Consider the following 5873-nt stretch of genomic DNA (forward strand, 5'->3'; position numbering starts at 1 on the left):
GTTGTTACCAACATAAGTGCCTGCTCCACTCACTTTTCTGAATTAAAAATTTACCTGTCCGTGAACAGCTTTGTGTCTGTCCAAAAAAAATGTAATATTACCTGACAGGCGTCATGTCAAAAGTCCTACATATTACGTGTTGCTGTTGGTCAGGGACCCCATGTAAAGCGTGTTGAGCACTTTTAGTGGATATTGCGCTATATAAAAGATCAATTCTAATTTTTGTTTAAACTATCGCACGCCGTTGTCAATGACTCCGAACACAACAAATAAATAGAGTTAATTTGATCTTCTTTCCCCTCTGTGTGTGATTCGTTTGTCCTGTAAAAGTGTGTGGCTATGTGAGTGGTCTAGTGGTATGACAGTCGCTTTCGGATCGGAAGGTCCTGGGTTCGAGCCTCGCTCAGCGCATAGTTGAGTCCTTGGAAGAGACACTTTACTAACATTCTCTCACCGTATTCAGGGGTAAAATGAGTACCTGGCCGTCAACTGCGTTGTCTCTGTCGAAAAAAAATTGCAATATCGCCTAACAGGCGTCATATCTCGTCATACACATTACGTGTTACTGTTGGTCAGGGACCATTTGTAAAGCGCGTTGAGCACGTTTAGTGGATATTGCGCTATATAAAAGCTCTAGATTCTTTTTTAATACATACTAGCAATATTATAATTACAACTCATACAATATTATATATTATCACCGTCATGCACTTCTCGTTGACTTGTTGAGGTCTCTGGTTTGAGCCCCGTTGTGGAACACGCAAATTTAAGTCATTGGCAGAGAATATTCTTTACTCATACTATTTCACTGTACTCGGGTATAAAATGGTTGTTTGTTTGCTTAATCGGTATAATTTGTTTTAATGAATCAGATGTTATAGAACTTTTTAGCACAATTTTGGAATCAACGCTTGACGATTGTTAATCTTACAAACAATAATGTCACATTTTGTTTTTTTTAAAAATAAAAACAAACAAAACAAAAACAAACAAAAAAAAAAACAACAAAAAGAACAAACAAAAAAAAAAAAAAAAAAAGAAGATAAATGAAAATCCAACATTCTATATTTAGACTAGAAAATAAGATACCATCGCTCTGACACCAGAAGATCGATTACACAAGGTTTGTATTCAGTCCTCAGAAAGAGAGGTTATACACTTCCAATGAAATACAAACCAGTTTTTGACACCATACTTTTCTTTCCTATTTTGTTGAGCTTGATTGTATCTTTTGTAAACTCATAGCCTGACACTAACCAAAAAATGACGTCAAAATAGTAGGCGACACTAACTGCTATTGTTTATATTCGGACCCCTGACCTGCTGTCAAAGCGTCTAGATTATGTTCCCTACCTCAATATTTCTCTATATTCGCCATAAACGGCTTCATCCATTCGTTCATCAATCCATCATCTATCATTTCATCCATCCAACCATTTATCAATCCCATCTGTCCATCATTCCATGTTCCCCCTCTATCCATCGATCAATCTATCCATCCATCCATCCAGTTATCCATCCTTACGTTTATTCATCCATCCACCAATCCATCTATCTAACAATTTAGCTATCCATCCATTTATCCATCCTAAATTATGTCCTTATATCCATTCATCCATCTATCTATCCATCTCCCCTTCTTCATCAATCACTTTATCCATCCATTCTTCTTTCATCCATCCATCCATCCATTTATTCATCCTAAGCTATGTCCATCCATCTATCCATTCATCCACATATCCATACCCCTCCTCCTTTATCTCCCGCTATATTTATATATATTCGCCATAAACGGAGTCTTCTATTCGTTCATCAATCCATCGTCTATCATTTCATCCATTCAACCATCCATCAATTCCATCTATCCATCATTATATTTTTCCGTCTATCCATCCATCAATCTATCAATCTCTCCATCAATCCATCAATCCATCAATCCATCAATCCATTTATCCATCCTTACGTCCATTCATTCATCCATCAATCCATCTATCTAACAATTTAGCTATCCATCCATTTAACCATCCTAAACTATGTCCATCTATCCATTCATCCATCTATCCATCTCTCCTTCTTCATCAATCAATTTATATATCCATTCTTCTTTCATCCATCCATCCATCCATCTATCCATCCATTCATGTATCCATCTTTACGTCCATTCATCTATATATCAATCCATCTATCCATCCATTTATTCATCCTAAACTATGTCCATCCATCTATCCATACATCCACATATTCCTACCCCTACTCCTAAATCTCCCAATAAATGTTCCTTTACCACTTTCTCCCCCCCCCCCCCCACCCCACCACCACCACCATCCCCAACAAGACAACATCAATCGCCGTCACCATAAGTGGACAACCAAACAATCTCACATTCCTCCGAGCCAGAGGAGCGAGAGCAAGACACAAATCTCGTCATCTCATTGGTCGTCGCCAATCCACTCAATTATCATAATAATCACTCGCTTATCATCCCCTGGTCCATGTCCGAATTCCTCCAAGCCCCGCCCATAACTCCGCCCCACTCTACAATCGATTGACGATTCACGCTCCACCGACGAATAAGCGGGCGGGTTTTCATGAGACTCGTCTTTTCGCCCCTCCCTTTTCTTGTAGTCCGCGTTCTATTTTGTACACAAACACACACACATTGACAACACACACACAGCCCGTGTTTACCAATGGTAAAAACCGAGTGAACCCCAACAAGGATTTGACCGACGAAATGATTAGAATAATAATATGTAAATGGGAAAATGAAGAAATCATCAGAGAGAAGAGCCGTTCTGTTGTTGCTCGCTCGTTGTTCACGACCCGCCCGCTCGCTCGCTTCTTCCTTGATCTCACGACTTCGTCAGCTGTTCAAAAATAAAAAATGGCCGTAACTTGCTAGTCGCTAATTCGTCCGCTACAGAGTTCGTAGTTCGTAATTTCTTGCGCTGTTTGTGTTTGAGTGTGCGTGTTGCGTGTTTGTGTGTGTATATTATTTCCTTCACCGCCGATCACTCTCACTCGCACCAAAACAGCGGCTTTTAAATATTATTTCTTATTATTTTAAAAGCTTTTAGCTTTTAGCTTTAGCTGTGGAATGAATTATGATAATAAATACAGAATTATGACCCTATCCCTGCATGTGGAATTCTAGGCCAATAGTTTGCCGAACGCGAAAGATGCGAGAGGAGCTCCTACTGCTAGTGAGGTGGTAGTTAGTGACAGCAGTTATTGAAGACTGACTTTTTGAAGTGGCTTTTATTTTTGTTTCTTCTTCTCGTCTATACATGTGAAATGTGCGGTGGTTTGATTCCTAGCCCAGCCTATTGTGTGACGGGCGGGTAAGCAAGGCCTGTGTCTATCGACAACCACCAACTCCAACGCGCGGGCACGACAATAAACTATAAACGAACTGAGGACTTCAATACTTCAAGAGAGGAGAATAATAGTAAAGACCGCGAGGAACTTAACTGAACTCAAACTGAACGAAAACTACAAAGGTGGCTGTTTTTATGATTATTATAACGTTTATTTGTATGTTATGATTTCAAAGCCGGACTTTCCCAAGACAAGTTCTATTATTGTGAATCGGTGATTCGTTGTAACAGGACGTTTAATTTTCTTGCTAATTTCGTTGTATGTGGATTTTAATCACAGCTGTTCTAACGTCCCCTTGTACGTATTGTTTACATATATGAGTAAGAGTGTCGTTATACCGCGGGGAAACAGTTCAAAGAGCTGGTCATTTTATTTCGTCATGCTGCGTTGAATGACTTGTGTTCTCTCCGACTTCTTTTTAAAATTGGAATTTTTACAGTAAATGGACTTCGATGTTTAACGCTAAAGCAATTTTCTTGGCTGGTAAAATGATTCATTATTGCCGCTTTAGTACCTACACTAGAGTTGAGCTTTCACTTTTCAGCCGGCCCTAATTAACTTTTCTATATGAACGGTCAAATTTATCAACAAAAGAAATTTGTTTGGTGATCAAAGCCAGAAAGAACACACAGTGGTCGTGAATTCAAAAGGACGAAATAATAATTAAATGGATTGTAATAAATAGTGTACTTACAGTAATAACAACAACGCAGTACATACTAGACTTCAAAAGGTACGATTATACAGTAAATACGGAAAGGAAAAGTGGAAATATTTTGTCAATTGTCATTTCATGACTTGGAGGCGTCTTGTGTGGTCTCAGATCTGTGTGGGTTGATTCGATTCATCAAACTCTTTGACTTGATCACTGGTCTGTCTGTGTGTGTGTCTGTGTGTGTGATCTCTGGACTCGTCGGACTCACGGACACAATCATCATCGAATCGCTCGACTCTCAAAGCTCGACCCCCGAGACGAGACGAGACGGCTCGATCAAATGTTCGATTCATTCATGACGGAATTTCTCTTCATATAAAAGGAAATTGAATACGCAGTACTTAGAAAGTACGCATGGACTTCATTCCAACACTATTATAATAACAGCAACGTGATTCTCAATGATATATAAATCAAATCATCACAGACATTTCAACCAGTACAGAATTCTACGTGACACTACTCTCTACTCTGCCTGTCACGGTGGAATTTTAAAATCAGTCAAGTTTTCAGACAGACTTCAACATTTTATAAAACTAACTCAACTTCATTAAAATCAAACTTTTTTTTCTTTTAGAAATATTTAGAAAAACCGAACACACCCCCAGAAAACAACAACAAAAGAATATTCATGATTTCACCCAACATACAAGACATTCAGTATCTGTTCATTATTCAAAACTTGTAATTCATCGACAGCATTGAATGGACTACAACTAACTGTGTCTCTCTCAGATAATAATATTATATTATGAGTCAGTGAAAGGATTCTTTTGATACATCCAGACAAAATCTACACCAATTGATACACTGAAATCCGCAACAAACTTCAATATCAAAACTTTCCTAACAAGGATGTGAGTATGTTTTGCTTCTTTATCAATAAGTTTCAGGTTTAAAATTATGCATTTAAAAAAAAAGATTTTAAAAGACTTTGTGTATCTTGTGATTCTATCTATTTATTAATTTTCTTTATATCTTTACATTTATTTGTTTTGTTCATTTATCTCCTCATCTATTATCAATTTGTTTTAATTCTCATTTACATATTTATCTATCAATTTAATTATTTATGCATATGCTCAATTATTTAATAATGATGATTGATAAATTAATATTTATTTATTTATTTATTTATTTATTTATTTATTTATTTATTTATTTCTTTATTTCTTTATCTATCTATCTATTTATTTAAATATATTTATTTATCATTTTTTACTGCAAATTTATCACTCAAATTATTTATCTTCATTTATGTATTTTCATATTTATTATTTGATTATGCATTGCATTTATTTAGTTAGAGATCCAATTTATTATGAACATTTATTTACATTTTTTTAAAAAATGATAATGTTTGTTTATTTCATTAGTTCTATCAATCAAATATTCAATTATTTATTCATTCATTTCATAGATATACCTTTATTTATTTATCTATTTATTCTTTTTTTTTTTTCTTTTGTTTAACACCAAATGATGAGACAATGTTCAATATCAACATCAGACCAAATAGTAGAATCACCCCTGGCGGAATTGAACTTTGAATAAATTGTAATTATATGTATTTATTTTTGAATTATAAAAACAAACAAACAACAACAATATAACAAAAACGAATAAACATAAAAGTAATGATGATGATGATGATGATGATGATGTTGACGATGATGATGATGATGATGATGATGATGATGATGATGATGATGATGATGATGATGATGATTATGTAATGGATGATGATGATGATTGATAATGATATGATGATGATGATGAA

At 35.6% G+C, this 5873-nt stretch overlaps 1 protein-coding gene across 3 annotated transcripts in view; it reads left to right on the top strand.

Annotated features, from left to right (window-relative positions):
* Nucleotides 1–2755: 2755 nt before the first annotated feature.
* The window catches only part of LOC144958284 (uncharacterized), a 37126-nt gene continuing 34008 nt past the window's right edge, over nt 2756–5873 (top strand). The window contains exon 1 of one of the 3 annotated variants that reach the window (XM_078890154.1): nt 2756–4950. The gene's annotated coding sequence lies outside the window, so the exon portion shown is untranslated. The remainder of the gene's footprint in view (nt 4951–5873) is intronic. The other 2 variants (XM_078890155.1, XR_013642393.1) reach the window with 2 other exon arrangements.

Source organism: Berghia stephanieae, chromosome 12 (assembly GCF_034508935.2).
Source record: "Berghia stephanieae isolate SIO BIC M18660-M18661 chromosome 12, UCSD_Bste_1.3, whole genome shotgun sequence".
Lineage (NCBI taxonomy): Eukaryota > Metazoa > Mollusca > Gastropoda > Nudibranchia > Aeolidiidae > Berghia > Berghia stephanieae.